Below are 20,763 nucleotides of genomic sequence, written 5' to 3'. Positions count from 1 at the left end.
AAGATATTTCATGGCTGGGGAATAAACAAGAAAACTGATTTAGTAAATCTCAGTCAATTAATTGCATCTGTGGTTGATTACATCTATGATCAACTAAGGAAATGTCTTCTGCAATGAGAGACTTCAATCAGTTGGATTTAATCCAATCAGTTGATGACTTTTAAGTGAGAAGAGAGAACTTTCATTTCTTCTTCAGGCAGCCAGCCTTTCCTAGGGAGTTCATCGAAGATCTTCATCAGAGTTGACAGCTCACAGCCTGCCCTGCAGAATTTGGACTCATGCATCCCAAGAGTTGCATGAGACACTTTTATGAAATCTTATATTTACAGATATCCCCTTGGTTCTGTTTCCCTAGAGAACCCTGACTAATACACCATCATTGAGCCATTGGTTGTTTCCAACATATTATTTTTATAGCCTTGGTGAAATGCCAGCATCTCTACCTTATCTACTTAAGACCACCATTGGGTTCCAGATTCAAGAGACCATCTCAACAGCAACATTTTCAAATCCTCTCCTGGACTCCTTGCCAGAAATGGAAAACTAGAGCTACAGAAAAGTGGCTACCCATGTTCTTCCTCTCACTTCTAATACTCTGGGCATTCACACCAACATGTTTCCTGGATTCCTAGCAATACATCTTAGTCAGGCCTTGCTAAATTTCAGGGAATAAGCTGACCCTTGATATTGGTTTGGTAGTATGGAATATATGAGCAACACTTAAGGACAAGCATCGTCTGAAGAATCATCATCCTAAGGTGAGTATAATATCTTCAGGCAATGGGAAGCTGCTGCTCTCTTCTGACAATAGGTAGGGTTTGCTCTTGTTGACCTGGATGTTTTAGTAGAATATAGGGATTCTGGATTCCTAATATCCCCATCTGATATCTAAGGTCCCTACTCTTTCCTTGAAGGCCCCTGATTTTAACATGGGAGTCATGTTGAGTATGGGGTTACATTTCCATTTGCAATTCTGCCAGTGTTAAAATTAAATCACATGCCTGATTTTAATAATCTGCACTCTGACTGCTAGTATAAACACTGTCATAGAGATATTCTGGGTATCACGTACCTGCAGTTTATAACTGAATGCCCTAAACTTGTCATTTGCTGACAAAAGCCAGCCAAGTCTACAATATGTATACTCACTCTTGTTCTCCTACTATTAGACTTCCGCAGGTACTACACAACCCAAATCTTCTTCTTTCACCTGTACTTCATTCTAATATACTTAAAGTGAAAGTCTGATAATTTCAAGACTACACCCACCAACTACAATAATTGGGACCTTACTGCCTTCTAGCCAGCAAGAGATCCAATTCCAGAATTCTGTAATGAAGGTCTCCTACTTTTGACCACTTTGATTCGAATTGTTTTAGTTTGGGTCCTCTGGAAGTAAAATATGAGGCAAAGACTTGGGTGCAGACTGAAGTCCTACATTATTTAATTATTTGAATTTGGGAGGCAACCCCATATAGGAAAGGAAATAGGGAATATGAGAAAAGTCACAAAGAAAAGACAATGGATGGATGTACTGTTGAGATTGCTTTTCTGGAAAGAGTAGACTAATTCTTTTGGAACCTCTTGGAAGCATAAAGAATGCCTCTGAGAATTGCCCATCCTTGGAGTGGGGGTTTTGGACTTTTTATTCATTGGCTCCCATTTTCCATTGGTTGAATATTGCCCTGGATATATTAATTCTTCTGGGCTTCTATGTTGTGCATCTGTGTTGGTTGGGGAGACTCTCTGGTCCATGAACAAGACTAGAGAGACTAGAGAGAAAAGCAAGAGACTGGAGGTAAGAGGCAGAGGTGAAGCAATGTCAAGTGACTCTGAGCTCAGAGGACTGTGTCCAGCATAACTATGGCTGATAACTGAGATAGTCTTAGATATGTAATGTAGGGCACTAAAGGTGGCTATTAAGTATGGCAATAGAAATTTAGGGACAATTAATTATCCATATGTCTCTCATTTACAAAAATATACATAGTGATTTTTTTCCTTATTTTTTAATTGTACCAAAATACTTCTTGATAGGTCCGATAAGATACTTACATAATTGTATCCTTTTAACTAATTTTATGGTGCATTAAATTGCTACAATTTCAATAAAAAATTATTTGCAAAGTCCCCTTGAGGGACTGGGAAAAAATGTGGAACTATTAAACTTCCCCATCTGGGGAATTCCTGCTATTCTCTTAAGCAATAGAGCCTCCAAATTCAATAAGCTAAGCCCTTGATCTAGAAGCTTGCACTTATGAAACTTATCTCACCAATGGTGAAGCTAAGCCTATTATAACTATGTCTAAGTGTCACTCCCAGAGAACCTCTTTTGTTGCTCAGATGTGACCTGTATCTCTAAGCCAACTCTGCAAATTCACTCACTACCCTACCCTCAATGTGGACAGGACTTCCAGGAGCGTAAGTCTCCCTAGAAATGTGGGTCATAACTCTCAGGGATGAGCCTGGCCCTGGCATTGTGGGATTGAGAATGCCTTCTTGACCAAAAGGGAGAAAAGAAATCAAAGAAAATAAAGTTTCAGTGGCTAAGAGGTTTCAAATAGAGTCAAGAGGTCATTCTGGAGATTATTCTTATGCATTATATAGATATTCCTTTAATTTGCTAGTGTATTAGAAGAGCTAGAAGGAAATACCTGAACCTGTTGAACTGTAATCCAGTAGCTTTGATTCTTGATGATGATTGTATAACTATACAGCTTTTATCGTATGACCATGTGATTGTGAAAACCTTGTGACTGACACTCCTTGGATACAGTGTATGGGCAGATGAGTAGCACAAAAAATAAATAAATAAATAAATAATAGGGGGCAATAAGGGGTATGGGATGTTTTGAGTGTCCTTTTACATATTTTTTTTTGTTGTTTATTGTTTTATTTTTCTGTAGTAATAAAAATGTTCAAAAATTGATTGTGGTGATGAATGCACAGCTATGATGATACTGTAAGCCACTGATTGTACACTTTGGATGGATTTTATGGTGTGTGAATATATCTCAATAAAATTGCATTTATTAAAATAAATTACCACAATTTCAAATAGTGGAATATTATTACCTACTTAAAATTAAGAGAGCATAACTGGCATGCACTATTTTAAAATTATTATAAATTAAGACCTTTATTAACAGGTGTTTGCAGTTTGCTGACTTTTTAAAAAATCAAGTTGTAAACTTCTATTACAAATTAAAAATGGGGTTCTTAAAAATCTCAACCTGACCAGATATGAACCCATTTAAAAACCTTTAAAGGTGTGTTGAGAAAAATCAGTCTTTTAAAAAAAAACGTTTGTCATTACCAAAAAGAGATGTCTTTAGCTATAACTAATAAAAATCCTAAGCAGCATAGATACCACAGATAATCCTAGTTATCTGGTGAAATGGCAAAAAGCAAGCACTTAAGGTCTTCAGTTCCAGTCTCTTGTTCATTTCTTATTGCTGGAATTTCATATGCACTTCTTATTGGATGACTAAACCGGATGATGGTAGAGACGGAAGCTGGCATTTACTCAGCCTCAGGAGCCCATGAATTCTCAGTTGGTGGATCAGCTGCTTTTGTCTCTTTGCCATCTTGTGGTTTAGGGCTATTGGGCTTCCAATTTGGTACTTCAAGTTATGGCAGTACAGGCGTTGAAGTGGTTGCTGACCTTGGGGCTCATCTCGATTTTCCTTATCTTCTTCATTGCCGTCCTCTCTAGGCTCTCTTTGGTGACAAGGGCCCCTGCCGAATCATGGTCTATAACCCCAATATATATTCTGCCTCACTGGTTTACCTTGTTCTCCTGCAGCCTGGTTGCCAGCACACTCCATCACTTCTTGCACCAGAGGGTTTGAATACTTGATGCCGAGGGTCTCCGCATGTAGTAAGGTAGGAATAGTCGCCTGCCTGCGGTAGGGCCAGCGTTGTTGGGCCTGGCCTTCGGGAGCACTCTCTGATCCCTCATTCTTTTCTCCCACTCTCCCTATTCTGATAATTTTGTGATATTTGCTTGGAGGACCCCTACAATGTTTCTGATCTGCCTTGCACTTGAACCGCTACCAGGGCCTGTGACGGTTCCTGCCTCCTCCCCTTTTCTTCTGCAACAACATCAAATTCCACACAGTCTCCCAGTCTCCTACACTGCAAGTTACTTCCTAGGGTTATCCTTCTTTATGGCTGTCTGGCATACAAACACATCCTCCTTGATGTCATTCCTGTTGATGAAATCATATCCGTTTCTTACATTGAACCATTTTACCATTCCCCAAATCTTCCTTGCGATGGCTTTCTTGTCCCGGCGGCACGCGCCATCGATGTGACGCCGCCGGGATCGCCGCTCGCTGCGCCGCTGTCCGTGGTGCTAGGCTTGGGGTGCCCAACGCTCAGGGCGGGGGCGGCGGGCGAGTGCTGAGTCTCCGCAGCGCTGCTCCTGGTTGCTTGATGGGGACTCGGCCGGGCTGCGGCACTGCGGCTCCTCCCAGGTGTGACCGTAACTAGGCGGGCGGCGGCGGTGGGGCTCTTCCCTGCTCTCTAGGATCCGGTCTCCACTCTCTGCTCCCGCTACGGATCGAACTTCATGTACTATTTTTGATTCAGTAATGCATTCTTTTTGGAGATGTTTTGTAATGATTTCTACATTAATATTATTTTGTGAGATTTATCAGAACTCTCTTGTATTTTGTTACCTTTGTAAAGTTTTATACCAAGCTCTCTGTCTTTGTAAAAAACATATAAAACTTTCTCATTTTGTAGGGTGGCAGTTTGCTAGTGTTTTCCATGAATATCCGGAGTGTTCAAGTTGACCTTGAGAATATATAATTTTTAAACTTTTAAAATATCTAATCAATAGAGAACTCTAATAATTACCCTACCCAGATACTCTCATTTATCAACTTTTAACATTTTGCCAATTTGTTGTATGATTATATTTGTCTTTCTTCCTCCCTTCCCTCCTTCCTTCTCTCCTTCATTTCTATTCTTTCTTTCTTTTTCTTTCATTCATATATCTATTTTAAAAACATTTGGGAGTAGATTGTATACATCATACTCTTTCAACACTTAATACTTCCATTTATATTTCCTAAGAACAAGGATAGTCTCTTGTGTATTCTAATTAAGTGCAATTATCAAGTTCAAGAAATTTAGCATTGATATAAATCATACAGTCTGTATTCCACTTTTGTCAACTGTCCCAATAATGTCCTTTAGGTCATTTTCTCCTCTACTATTGGATCCAGTCCAGGATCAGGTATTGTATTTAACTGTCATTGTCACTGTAGCCCTTCACTCTCTCTTTAATTGTGGAGACATATATACAACATAAAAAGCCCCATCTCCACTATTTCCAAGCATACAATTTGGTGAGGTTAATCATATTTACAATGTTGTGCTGCCCTCATCACCATCCATTGCAAAAACTTTTCCAGCATTCCAAACAGAAACATTGCATTCATTGTGCATTACTTCCCCATCCCCCCTCACCTCCACTACTGGTAAACTGATCTCTAGTTTGTTTCTATAAACTTGTCTATTCCAGTAATTTCATATAAATGGAATCATACCTATCCTTTTGTGTCTGACTTTTTTCACTCAACATGATGTCTTCAAGTTAATTCTTATTGTAATAGGCATGATAATTTTATTTACTTTTAGGGCTGAATATTGCTAGACAGCATGTATATACCAAGTTTTTTGCATTCATTCATCTGTTGATGGGCATTTGAGTATGTACAAATATCTGTTTAAGTCTTTGTTGTCTTTGTTTTCAATTATTTGGGGTATAAACCCAGGAGTAGGGTTGCCGAGCCATATTGTAACTTTATGATTAACTTTTTGAGGGCCTGCCAGACTGTTTTCCATACCTGTGACTCTATTTTGCATTCCTACCAACAAATGTGGGGAGGTTCCCATTTCTTTGCATCCTTGTCAGAGCATATTATTTTCCTTTTTTTTTTTTTTAAATAATGTACATTCTTGTGGGTGTGATGTGACATAACTTTGTGGTTTGGAGTTGCATTTCCCTAGTAGCTAATGATGTCAAACATCTTTAAATTTGCTCATTGGGCATTTGTATATCTTTTTGGGAGGGTTGTCTATTCATGTCTTAGCCCATTTTTAATTAGCTTGTCTTTTTGTTGTTGAGTTGTAGGAGTTGTTTATCTATTCCAGATATTAAACTGTTATAAGATACAAGGTTTCTAAATATTACTCCCATGCAGTTGGTTGTATTTTGGCTTTCTTGATAATATCCTTTAATGCACAAAGGTTTTTAATTTGATGAAGTCCAATTTCTCTATTCTGTTGCACATGTTTTGGGTATAAAGTCTAGCAGACCATTCTTTAATATAAGGTCCTGAAGATATTTCCCCACTTTCTTCTAAGAGTTTTTTTGGTTTTAGCACTTACATTTAGGTAATAGAGACATTTTGGTGTAAGTTTCATATATTGAGTGAGATAGGGGTCCACTGATTCATTTGCATGTGGATATCCAGTTATCCCAACACCATTTGATGAAAAGACTATTCTTTTACCATTGAATGGATTTGGCACCCTTGCTGAAATCAATTGGCCATAAATGCAAGGGCTTATTTCTGAATACACACACACACACACACACACACACACACACACACACACACACATATATATCTTTGCACCAGTACCACATTGTTATGAATACTGTAGCTTGGTAATAAATTTTGAAATCTGAAATGTGAGTCCTCCATTTTTTTTTTTTTATTTTCAAGATGGTTTTAGATAATAGGGGTCACTTGAACTACCATATAAATTTAATGATTAGGTTTTCCATTCCTGCAAACAAAAGTTGTTAGAATTTTTATTGGGATTGCTTTGACTCTGTAAATCACTTTGGGTAATATTTATATCTTACTGATAGTAAGTCTTCCCATCTATGAACATGGAGTATCTTTCCATTTATTTACATTTCTTATTTTAGTACCTTTCCATGTACAAATCCTTTACATCCTTGACTAAATGTATTCCTAGATATTTTATTCTTTCAGTTGCTAGATTTAAAAAAATGGTTTTCTTGATTTATCTTTTGGATTGTTCATTGCTGTTGATCTTGTACCTAACCACTTTGCTGAATTTGTTTAATAGCTCTAACAGCTTTCTTGTAAATTCTTTGAGATTTTCTATATAGAGGATCATGTCATGGCTGAACAGAAATAATTTAACATCTTCCTTTCCAGTTTGGATGTCTTTTATTTCTCTTTACTTGCCTAGAATTTCCATTATAATGATGAATAGCAGTGGTGAAAGGGGTCATCCTTGTCTTGTTCCTGGTCTTAGGAGGAAAGCTTACAATATTTTACTGTTGAATACGATGTTAGCTATGGGTTTTTCAAATATGCCCTTTATCATATTGAGGAAATGTCCTTCTATTCCTAGCTTTCCAAGTGTTTTAGTTAATAAATAGTGCTGGATATTTTCAAATGTCTTTTCTGCATCAATTAAGATGCCTGTTTTTTTTTTTTTTGTTTTGTTTTTTTTTTCTTCATTCTATTAATGTGGTGTATTACACTGATTGATTTTCTTATGTTCAACAACCCTTTCAGTACTGGGATGGATCCCACTTTATCATGGTGTATAATCCTTTCAATGTGCTGTTAGATTTAGTTTGATAGTATTTTGCTGAAGAATTGTTCTTCTATGTTCATAAGGGATATTGGTCTGTAATTTTCTTTTCTTGTGATGTCATTATATGGCTTTGGTGTTAGAGTGATACTGGCCACACAGAATGAATTGGGTAGTGTTCCCTCTTCTTCAATTTTTTTTGAAGAGTTTGATCAGTATTAATGTTAATTCTTCTTTGAATATTTGGTAGACTTCACCAGTGAAGCTATCTGGTCTTGGGTTTCTCTTTTTTGGGAGGTTTTTTATTACTGATTCAACCATTTTATTTGTTATTGGCCTATTGAGATCTCCTATTCTTCTTGAGTCAGTATAGGTAGGTTGTGTGCTTAGCTATTTCATCTAGGTTATCTAACTTGTTGGCAGACAGTTGTTCATAATCTTAATCTGTGTTCCTGTAGGTTTGAACCCATTTATAAATAAGACAATTAAAGATGCCATTATTAGCTAAATTGTGGCCCAACTGAATCAGGGTTGTTAATCTGTATTATTCCAGGTCTTATAAAGAGGAATCAGAAACCAGAAGTTAGTGGAAACCAAAAGAGCAGACACAAGGGGAAAGAAAGTGCCATGTGATGGGAGGAAGAGAGGCAAACCACGGAACTCCACGGGTTGTAGCTTGCCAACACCAGAACACTGCAGACACTTTGATTCTAATATCTTTGTCTTTTCCTTATATTTTATATCATAATTTTAATCACTGTATGATGGCCAAATTTATGGTAACAGTATGATTAATTTTAAACAATTTCTATTGCTAAATATTTTTACTTTAATTTTAGTCTCCTTACACTAAAAATGACTTCCAGGAGAATAAGGATTTTATCTGATTTATTCACTGCTTTTTATATCGTGTCAGAATCCGTGCTCAATACATAATTTTGGAATGAATGACTACTCCAGAAAAAAAGAAAATCTACCTTCCTAACTTTTACGTTTGTTGGTGAAGGAAGAGCATACAAAACTTTCAAAGTTCATTTAATTGAAGAGTTCTCAAAAGTTAATGAGTCATAGCTCATTTAAGCAGATATAATTCCAAAAATTATTATGATATTGTGACATTCAACTAGATACATGAAAACAAAAGTTTATTAATAATAAGTCATCTTATTTTAAAGTTACATAGCAAACAATGCATATTATATAGAAAATTTATGTTCAAATAAAATACTATTTTTATACTGTCTTTCATTTCAGGAAAATATTTAACAATTTTTGTAAATATTTAACAAATATTATCATTTGAAATGAATCATATTTTATTAAAAATAAGAAAAAAAGTATAGAACATTAAAAATATTCATTGCCCAGTTGGGTTAAAATCAAAACTGTGGTTGTAATTGAAATTCCACAGTTATTCTTTTATTCTAATCATACCTTGACTATTGATCTTCTCATATATTATATTCTGCTGAAAAATTTTGTACTCTTATCATTAAAGAATCCCTTTACAACTAAAATAATAAAATTGAAAATATTCTGTTCACAACTGGGGATGAACATTAAATGGATTAATTGATATTTAGGCAGGATGGGGAATAAAGAAAAGTTGTTCTCCTAGAAGAATTGTCCTGGATTTATGTCTCCCTCATGGTACCATTTAATAAGAATTTCTCCTAAAAATACTCTTGAGGCACTAATTCCTTAAATCTCATTTATACAACAGAGAAAACTGGATGGACCTAGAATGGAGGAGAAATTACTGTTATTGTGATAATCACTTGGGAAAATAAAAACAGAATGAACTGAACTTTTTAACAAGATCTAATTGCAATTATATTTCCCTTAAACTATACTCAATGATATCAACACATTTGATTAGGAGAAAGAAGTGAAAACAAATGTAAATGACAGAGAATAAGAGTATAGAATTTTAGTCAAACAGGAGTAAAATTATTTATATCCCAGGCTTGATTTTATCATTCTTATAAACAAATCAATTATTCCTTAATATATGGATGCTCACTCATGTAAGTACACAAAAAGGAGTTATTTGGATATTTTTCTCTTGAGTGTAGGCAATCTTTATTGGGATGATGAGATTTTCTTATTCATATGAGTAGTTTGATGTTTGATATTTCAACTCAATCAATTGTAATTAAATTGAGACTAATTAAAATGGGAAATCCAAAACAAATGAATTGGCAAGGTGAATCATTCCCATAAGATTAGGAAGAAACTAAAAACTAGAAGTAATTTTCTTAGGCAAAGAGAAAATTATCATTACAGGCCAATTACCTAAGGCATTCTATAGAAGTTTTATTGTAAGAAATAATGAACATGGGACCTCACATTGTTAAAATTATGAAAAGAAAGAAATCATTTGCCAAGAAATTAATTTCAACTTTTTGTTCTGATAATTATGAGCATCATATATATTTATTAAACAATAATCTATCCTTAGATATGTGCCTAATGCATCTGAAAATGTGTGGCAGAAATAAAGGGCTGGTAAAATAGGTTCTTTGCAATAGTAAAATTCTGATTATAGATTTTTGATATGCCTGTGTAAGTCATTTTATGTAAGTACCCAAAACTGTTTGCTTTGTTTTCCATTGTCCTCAAAATTAAATATATTTACCTGAATTTTTGATCATCTTACAAGTAGAAAAATGATATGCATGATGTTGTAACTGAAAATATTCAGGTAGAACCATAGAAATTTTCTAATTTTAGAGGTTAAAATTTGCTAGATATTGGCAATTTTATTTAATTCAAACAATTCCAAATCATCTAATTTCCCTATAAGGATAATAGGTCCCAGAGAGGTTTTGAATTTTTCTAATTATTTAGAAACAGGAATGGAAATAGAGGAAAGCCCTTTTGAATCCATTGCAATGCTCTTTTGATTAGTCCACAAAATATCAAGTAAAAATGTACTTATAAAATCATATTTTCAAGGGAATATCTATGATTTCCACACATAAAAACTATCCTGGGAATTTCTGGACAGCTAACCTATTTCTATCCGAGAATGACTCTTACTTGAGACCAAGGATCAGAATACAGGTGTGGACCACCAACCATTTGCGATTACAAAAATGGGAACTACTTAGGATTTCTAGCACCTTGTGTCTAACCTACTTGTCAGAATTCTAGTCAAGGTTATGTTTCTGTCTTTCCCCTGAATCAATGAAAGCTGTCCTAATTTTTGTGTGACACCTACCATTCTGTTCTCCATGGGCAGCATGAGCAATATTTCTAAAGTGTAAATAGGATCAGCCCCAGCCTCTCTCTCTCTGTCTCTGTCTCTGGTCTCTGCCTCTCTCTTTCAGTCTCTCTCTCTCTCTCTCTCTCTCTCACACACACACACACACACACACACACACACGCAAACTCCTTTCAATGGCTGTATTCCTTGCTGAGGCTATAAGCGCGCCCATTTTGTTGACTTTTTAGCTTCTAGAGGGTGCCTGATGTGAATCATGGCCACTTTAATCTTTAAAGCCAGCAATGGTCAGTGGAGGCTCCCTCACACTCACTCTGACACTGTCTCTCCTGCCCCCTCTTTCACTTATAGGACGCTTTTGATAATCTTAGGCTAACCTAGATCATCCAGGATGACATTCCTAGTCCTAGATCAGCAGATTCGCAAACTTGAATCCATCTGCAACTCTTTCCGCTTGCCATGTGTGATAACATACTCACAGGCTCCAAGAATTAGGGCATGGGCACATTTGGGGATATTATTCTCCCCAGCACAGCCTGCCAAGGCCACTGCACTCTCATGGGCCTGCTTTTAAGGTCCACTCCTCCCAGCCCGTGCTCTGTAAAACAATTTAAGATGAACCCACGATCTTCTTCATCATTGTATTCTTAGTTCTTAGCATATGATGTATCATATAAAGTAGGACCAAATGTAATAATTAAACAACATAGCAAATTAAAACTTAGGTATACTATGAATATTCCAGAAAGATGTTTATGTCAGGGACTAGGAAGAAGGGACATACTAAGTTATTACCTAGAGGAATTCTAAAATCTGGGTTGAGTCTCCTCTCAGTCTTGGATCTGTTTTCCTCATACGTACAGGGAATTGCTTTTCAGTATCATTATTTTACTTTGTAGTATTTTCATTTTCAAAAACTATATTATTTTGGAATATTTTCTCCTCTTCTTTCTGTGTGCAACTCTGCCTTCCCTCCATCCCTGATGATCTTTGTTGCTTCTTCAATTTTTATTATTTAGTTCGCTTAAATAGTTAGTGTAGAAGCCCAGAGCAAGGCATAATAATAAAAAATTAAGAAGTTGAAAGGGGAAGACACTTTGGGAGCCTTCTTCAATTACTGTTTTATATTCAAGAATATCTTGCTTTTTATTTAACTCCTTTCATATTTTAATGATATGTCACTTAACTATAAAATATTTTGACTAAACTTTTAATATAGACAAATGCATATTGGTATTTTCCTTCATTAGGTTATCATAATATAGCCAGTGAGTGTTTTGTTGTATTTGTTCTATTTATATAGTAATAAATTCACACCTACCATTAGCATATTCATTTTCAAAGGAGGTAATATTCAGAGGATGTCTATGAAGAATTTATATTCAAACAGTTCATAACACAATCTGACCAGAAATGTGTTCTCTAATTTACCAAGGCAATAGTATTGTATCAACTTTTTTAATACTATTTTAGTCACTTCATTTACTATGTTTCATGTTATATTTTTCTGCCATCAAATTTATCACATGTAGTTCACTTAGCTTTAATATCCCTGCAAAATAATATTGGTGGAACGGATTCAGGTAATGTAACCTAGCCTCATCTTGTCATAAGGATGACCTTATGTATACTAATTAACATATTAATATTGGCTCATTTTATTTGATTCATACAAATATTTAGTCACAGTAATGAGAGAGAAGAAATGTGGAAAATTTTGGTACCCATTATCTGCACCTGTTATGTTTCAACTAGATGATACTGTAATTTTAACATATAAGCCAGTGTCGTATAACATCAATTAAAGATAATCTTTACAATTTTATCAATATATAAGGCATACAATATGAAACACAGAGAGTAGTCTTTTTTCATGATATCAAATTCTGTGAAATCCAGATTCTCTGAGATGCTATCTTTTGTCTCTGCTAATGTATTCATTTTCAACCTTCACTCATATAGAATTAATAATTGTGACAGAAGATGAAATATGTTGGACAAATAATTTGCCTTATGAATTTATTTTCCTTATTTCTTAAAACAGTCCAAAGTTAGCACTATTATTGACATTTTGAAACCAAAGAGACCAAAGTTTATGAAAGTTACATTATTGAAGGACATATTGAAGTGGCTGAGTCAGGATTTGAACCTAGAGATATTTAGTTACAAAAACCTTGATTATAAAGCATGTCATAAAGGACATTGCCAAATAGTAAGACTTTCTAAGAATTGCAACTTTTGAAATTGTTCCAGATAAAACCCAGAATCTGAGATCTCTTGCTCTTCTTTAAATAAAATCTTTTGGTGTTTTAAAATTTGTATCAAATAAAACAAATCTGATTTCTATGTTTGTTAGCATAAATCAACAAAATAAATTTCTGCACTTTTGAAACTGAAGTATTTAATGTAATGGATGTATGTGTGTGACAGAGATGAAAAGATTCTGTTCTTATGTTTTCTGGCCTAGCATCCATTCCCTTATTTTGGTATTGATTCATATGTATTCTTTGGGAAATCACCCCTCTCCACTCTCCTAGTTGTAATCCAAGTAGGGCTGAAGACTTGCTCACCCTTGCTACAGAAGTGGGTACCTACCAAACACCAGTCAATCAGTTTATTTTACAACCAAGCCACAGTGTTTGTTTTCAGGAGGCATCTGGGAGAGCAGTTAATCAGAGACACTCATTCCCATGACATTTTGTGGAATATGGGTGAAAGTATTTTTTTTTCCTTTCTATTGAGATTAAAAAGTACATGGATAATGTCAGTTTGGATTTGCAACACCAATAGATTGTGTGAATGCTGCAGAGAGGAAGAAATTGAAAAGCTCTTTAAGCCTCCAGATACAGCCATTTCTGAAGATATCTTAAGTTTATTTTTATTTTCCTGGGTCAATACATTATTTTATTTGCTTAACCCAGATAAACTGGATTATCAGGTAACTGTTTTTTTCTATTGCTTCAATAAAATCTACACTAGCTAGCTTAATTACAAAGTGATTTATTACTGGTTACTAGATTGGTTTAAAAATGTATGGGATGGGGAGATCTAAGATGGCAGCATAGTGAGGAGTGGAAGCCAAGTAACCCCCCTGGAACAACTAAAAAAAAAAAAACCAGAAACAACTAGTAAATAAGCCAGAATAACTGCAGGGAGACAAACATGACTGTCCACTCATCATACTCCAACATGAATTGGGAGGAATGCCCAAACCCACAGCATAAAATCTGTAAGTAAAAAGTGTGGATCTGGATCTCTGGAATATGGCGGTTAGGAGAGACAGGAAAAAAAAAAAAAAACATCTCAGTGAAAAATACTAGATAAAAGTCAGAAAGTGACCCAGAACACCAGTTCCAGTGATGCACCAGCTGGACAAGGTCTGCTAATCCACAGGGACCGTGCACTTGATGAAACTGGGAGTCTGTATTCTGAAATAAGTGAGTAAGCACATTTGGAGCTGGACTAGTTCTTTTTTAAAAACCCAAAAGTGGCTGCAGATATGGCAGCAAAAACTGCACAGGGAAGCATGGCAGGAATGGCACCTCACTACCTGTCAGTGTGCCTCAGTATCTGGCATGGACGATAGCCTTTCATACACCTGCTACTAATTGTCTTGGAGCAAGGCAGGCAGAGATTATCCAAAAGGGGAAAAAAAACACACACCTTGCAGCCATCTTCCTGGTGGGCTGGGAACACTCCTACCCAGTGCCAGAGCCACAGCCCAGAGCTGAGCCAAAAAAACCCAGGGCGAGAGGAAGTGTTTCCAGCACCATGAGCACACACCACAGAATCGGGCATGGACAGTGGCCTTTTGCACACCTGCAGCTGATTGTCCCAGAGCTGGAAAGGCAGAGCGGTGCAAAGGCAGGGAGATTGACACCCCCCATTCAGCGGTCCTTGCAGCAGGCTGGGAACGCCCCTACAAGGCCCTGCGGCCCAGAACTTCCATTGAGGGTTGGCACACACTTGTAATGTAGCACAACTTTCCCTCAGCAGAAGCCTTAGAAGGGCACGGCTTAGAAGAGGGATCCACTTGGAAATCCCGGGGACCATATGCCAATACCAAGGACTTGTGGGTCAGTGGCAGAGACAGTCGGTGGCAAGACTGAACTGAAGGTTTAGACTCTTGGAAAAGCCTTAAATCTCCAGCAACACCTGCGTGGTGTGATTGTTAAAGCTGCCCTTGCTCCCTAACTGCTCAGACACACACTCCACATTCAGGGCGGACAGCACCAACTACATATGCAAAATTGGGGCACTAATTGGACTCCACAAGCATCAGAGCCCCACACACCACGAAGATAAAAGTCGGGGAGAACTGGCTTGAGGGGAATAGGTGGCTCACAGACACTACCTGCTGGTTAGCTAGAGAAAATGTATGCCACCAAGCTGTAGATCTGACAAATTAGAGAGAAGTATTTGAATTAGCATACACATCCTAAAAGAACCCTATCAAGTTAAGCAAATGCCAAGAGGCCAAAAACAACAGAAAATTTTAAAGCCTATGAAAAAACCAGACAATATGGATAACCCAAACCCAAACACCCAAATGAAAAGATCAGAGGAGACGCAGAACTTGGATCAATTAATCAAAGAACTAAAGATAAACAATAAGACATGGCACAGGATATAAAGGACATGAAGAAGACCCTAGAAGAGCATAAAGAAGACATTGCAAGAGTAAATAAAAAAATAGATGATCTTATGGAAATAAAAGAAACTGTTGACCAAATTAAAAAGATTCTGGATATTCATAGTACAAGACTAGAGGAAGCTGAACAATGAATCAGTGACCTGGAGTACAACAAAATGGAAAAGGAAAGAACAAAAGAAAGAATAGGGAAAAAATTAAAAAAAATGAAATGGACCTCAGAGATATGATAGATAAAATAAAAGACCCAAATATAAGACTCATTGGTGTCCCAGAAGGGGAAGAGAAGGGTAAAGGTCCAGAAAGAGTTTTCAAAGAAATTGTTGGGGAAAATTTCCCAAACCTACACAACATAAATACACAAAGCATAAATGTCCAGTAAACTCCAAATAGAATAAATCCAAATAAACCCACTCTGAGACATATTCTGATCAGACTGTCAAACGCTGAAGAGAAGGAGCAAGTTCTGAAAGCAGCAAGAGAAAAGCAATTGGCCACATACAAAGGAAAAAACATAAGACTAAGTAGTGACTACTCTGCAGCCACCATGGAGGTGATAAGGTAGTGGCACAACATATTTAAAATTCTGAGAGAGTAAAATTGCCAACGCAGAATACTTTATCCAGCAAAGCTCTCCTTCAAATTTGAGGGAGAGCTTAAATTTTTCACAAACACATGCTGTGATATTTTGCTAATAAAAGACTTGCCCTACTTGAGATACTAAAGGGAGCCCTACTGACAGAGAAACTGGGAAAGGAGAGAGAGATATGGAGAAAGGTTCCATAATATTAGATGAAGATGCATTTTTTAAGCCATGTAGTGACCACTGAATATAAGTTTGGCTTTATTATAGTCATCTTAAGACACAAACCCATATTAAATTATTTTTAATTCCATATTTCAGAGAAAAATAAACAGACATTGCAGAATGGTGACATTATGAAGGAGAAAATGTACTTGGTATCACATCCTATTCCATTCTACCATTTCTTTCACTCTATTTCAAATGTATAATTGAGGTTTATCATATGGCATTCTTTCTGAAACACTACAAGTCAGAAGATACTTGCCTCACTTTTCTGACTTGCTGATTGTAAATGTGGTCATCTCATTTAACTTGTAAGATGACTCTTAGTTTCCTAATTGATAAAACAGGAATTAAACTAAGAATAATTAAAAACTATTAAATTTAAATCTGAAAATATCGACTTCTTTTGAAAATCCAAAGGAATACTTTTATACTTTTTGAGACCATTGAAAAATGTGTATTCTCAATTATTTTTTATTGGTTGGTGTAAATTAGATGCCATTGTCTGTAGATAGACATAAGATATATAGAGCAAAGGCATATAGGTAGCAGTGTTGGTGAAATGTCTTTTTATATATGAAGAAACACCTGTTATTATAGTCATTGAACCACTAAATTTGAGTGGCAATTATTAACTTCTATTTCATACACTGAAACAAAAGAACACTAATTGTGGACCCAAGATTTGCTATTTATTGCATAGTTACATGAAAATACTGAACCGTTTTAGCTTCTGAGTTCAGATAGAGGGTTTAGCAAAAAAAAAAAAAAAAAAAAAAAAAAAAAAAAAAAAAATTCTATTTACTTTCTGATCCCTATGCTTGTATAGTTTACAGTGAAAATTCCTATAAATAAAACAAAATTATCTCAATGCATTTAGTTCCTTAGTTCAGATAAAAATAATTTGAATAGCAAGGGTTATGTGTAGGCATGTTTGTAAATATACAAAGGAGGAAGAAGGGGAAGTATAGATCTGTATTCAGATTTATTCTGCAACCTACGTATGGTGAGAGTAGTGCAACAATATCCTCATCTGTAAAATTTATAACATGGCCACTATTTTGTAATATCAAATAAGATGACTATAATTATTTGAAAATTAAATAGTATTATGAAGTTTAAAAAAGTAATAGAGGGGCATATAGGGAAAAAATATACCTATTGCAAACTATGTACTACAGTTAGAAGTATTTTACCATTCTTTCATCAACAGTAACAAATGTACTATACCAATATATGAGTCAACAATGGAGGAGGGTAGTTAGGGGTATGGGAGGATTTGAGTTTCCTTTTTTTGTTTGTATTTATTTTCTGGAGTAATGAAAATGTTCTAAAAATTGGAACAAAAATTAATCGTGGTGATGGATGCACAGCTATATGATGGTACTGGGGGCAATTGATTGATTGTACACTTTGAATCTTTGGATAATTGTATGGTATGTGAACAACCTCGATAAATATATAAAAAAATGTATGGGATGAACAAGGAAAAATCTTTGACTCTGCTAGCCAGAAGAAGTGATTTTGCCATATCTCTGCCCATCTTGCAACTTACATGATGTTGGAGACAGTGCACTAGAAACTCCACTGCAATTTCTCAGAACCATATGCTTCTGCCACTATGCTTGTAAAAAGATAGTCTCTTCCCAGATCAATGTTATTTCACACTGTTCACTTCTGTCTTCACATCTAGTGTGCCTATTTGAAAGAACTTGGCTTTGAGGAAATATTGGGAACATTTTATTTTCCTTTCTTTTCAGCCTCCATGGCACTATCAAAATACTGGAGTAGGTCCTGAGTGTAGCAACATGTAGTATTGGCAAAATTGGCTTTCTGTCCCATGCAACTGAAAGGATCCTGAATCAGAAAGCAAGGTTTTGAGTCGTTCGTCTCAGTAGTGTGACCACTGTCACCCCTCTAGCTGGGCTTGATCAGCTCAGTGTCACCCTCTGAGAAACAACCTCAACTCCATGAAGACCCTGAAGCTCTTAGAGTGTATTATAGAGTTGTTATCCAATTTTCAATAACTGATGAAATCTCAAAGGTCAAAATCTTTTCTTTATAAATTTTCTAGGACAACTAGGAAATCAGTTAAAATTAGATCCATTGCTTTGCCTTAGAACATAGACTTAGTGTTGGCATCAGATTCAGAATACTGGCAAAGCCATTCTAATTATGCCTTCAATTACCTCTGCTAACCTGTCAGAGTACAAGCCCCGTAACATGCCCCGTTATCAGAGTGCAGACTCATAGAGTCAAGTTTTGTATGCCTTTTTCTACTCCACACAAAAACCAGAGTACTAAAATGTATTGTGTCCCAAGTACAGATTATGAGATACGTAAATTGTGAAACATATGCCCTGGTTCTATTTTTTCCCATTAAAATAGTAAAATCAAAATTTCTCATCATGATGTAAAATATAAACACTCACTTGGCACACTTTGATGCACCAGTTGGAAAAGAGCTCCTGCTTTCCCTTGATTAGGTAATAAAATGCTTTATCTTTTAATGATGGTTCAGGACAGACAATAGAGGCATATTTGTCTTTTGTAGCCCCTAAATTTTGTAGTCCACTACACTGAAGGTAGGATATATTTCATATTTCTATGTACATCAATTGCCATTCATCTCTTCCTCAATATGTTCAAGTCATGCAAGAATTCTGCGTGTTACTCTGAATTTGTTCCTGGCTTAGGGTCTCATCCTTGCTGTTCCCTCTTTCCAGAAAGTCCTGTCATCCCAGGTCTACCTATGGGCTGAGTTCTTCTTGTTATTGAGTTTATGAATCTATCCACAACAAAATCTTCCCTGACCACCCAATCTGTGTTGGTTTTCTGGTTCCTCTAGTAAGGCAGCTTTCTTTTCCATTGTTTTTATCACTATCTGAAATCATAGTTAATTATATTTTACTTGTGTATTGTGTGCCCCACAACTAGAACACCCATCTACTTAAAAGCAGGACCTCATCTTTCTTCTTCAACACTGGTAGTACCTAGACCACATCACCATACATTAGGAGAAATTTGAATAAATATTTGTAGAATAATGTTTAGAATGATATTAAAAACTGAAAAGTGAACTTTTATGATACTTTCTTAAAAGGTTTGAATTAATCCATCTAGAGAACTTTTAAAAAGCTTCCAAATTCCCTTCTCATTTCCCATTATTGGTCAGAAGGGCACACCTGGAAAACAAAACTCAAGACCAGCCTCAGTTAGTACATAATTACCTAAGTTAATTATGAATATTAAACAACAATAATGACCTGGGTTATGTAATCTTTCATTTATCCCCTCTAATGATTGTTCATTTGGTGAACAGAAATTGAAATTATGAAATTTAATTGCCTACCACTCCAAGCACCTGCCATTATGTTATAATTAGAAGCAAGAGACTGATTAGAGCATATACTCACTTCTTATAGGAGATTTTCCTGTGAACTTATTTGCTCCCATTTGTAGTATTTTAAAGAGATTAAATGCAATTTCAGGCAGTTTCTATTATCCCACTCATTAGTTAATATACTCATGTCAAGGATTTACAGAGTACCACTTAGTTTTGCATTCATGCCATATATATTAAAACAGTTTGGTGCTTCCTTATATGTTTCTCTCTCAAATAAACATTACCTCATTGATTATATATGTTTAAAACTGTATCTATAGCTGTTTAACAGATAACAAGTACAACAATAGTCCAGGTCCACACTTTAGATTTTCTCATATTCTTTATCATTTATTTGTTAAATTTCTTTTTCCACTTAGTTTTAACCATCATGATTATTAAGATAAGATGGACTGATTACTCCTTTTTATTCTAGAAACTTGGCTCTCATGATTTCAGATGCAAAAAATTACATGAAATATGATATTTTGTCCTATGTATTTAAATAAAACAATTATTAGGCATCTTTTTTTAGTTTTAAAAGAAGATGCATATTCTATTCATAAAAGAAAACAAAAAAGATTCTGCTTTTCTTAAGAAATAGAACAAGTATTTCTGATAAAACTGGGCAGGTTTAAACTGATTAATGTTCAAATTATTTTCATGTGTGAATTTATTATAATCCAGTTATGTTTCATGTATTTTTAAATGACAATAAATGGAAACTAATTAATACAGAATTAAATATTTTCCTTGTAAATGTTAAATGTAATAATTTGCTTGGACATTGATAAGATGATAATGAGAACAGAGCCTGTGTTCTAAAGTTTAGCTTTATCCTTTTCCCTAACTCTGGCTATTTTTGCATTATGATAACTTAGTAATAGCATAGACAGGAAACAAACTACAAGTTGTCCTTTGGGAGAAAACAACACTGGCATGGTGACTGAAATATGGAAAGTAGTCAAGCACATGTGAAGAAGAATAAATTATGTTTGGAAAGGTAACTTCACCCAAAAGTAGAAGAATGGACTTTCAGGCAGAGTTCTTTTATTCTATTCATTGGGTGATATTTCAGGAGTCACTTAGCCTTTTGTGAT

The 20,763-nt window shown here is 35.5% G+C and overlaps 1 pseudogene; it reads right to left on the bottom strand.

Moving 5' to 3' along the window:
- Positions 1-3,522: 3,522 nt before the first annotated feature.
- LOC119506010 lies at positions 3,523-10,677 on the bottom strand (annotated as a pseudogene).
- Between the last annotated feature and the right edge of the window lie 10,086 nt (positions 10,678-20,763).

This window comes from Choloepus didactylus, chromosome 11 (genome assembly GCF_015220235.1).
Source record: "Choloepus didactylus isolate mChoDid1 chromosome 11, mChoDid1.pri, whole genome shotgun sequence".
Classification (NCBI taxonomy): Eukaryota; Metazoa; Chordata; class Mammalia; order Pilosa; family Megalonychidae; genus Choloepus; species Choloepus didactylus.
This window is presented reverse-complemented; position numbering and strand designations above follow the sequence as displayed.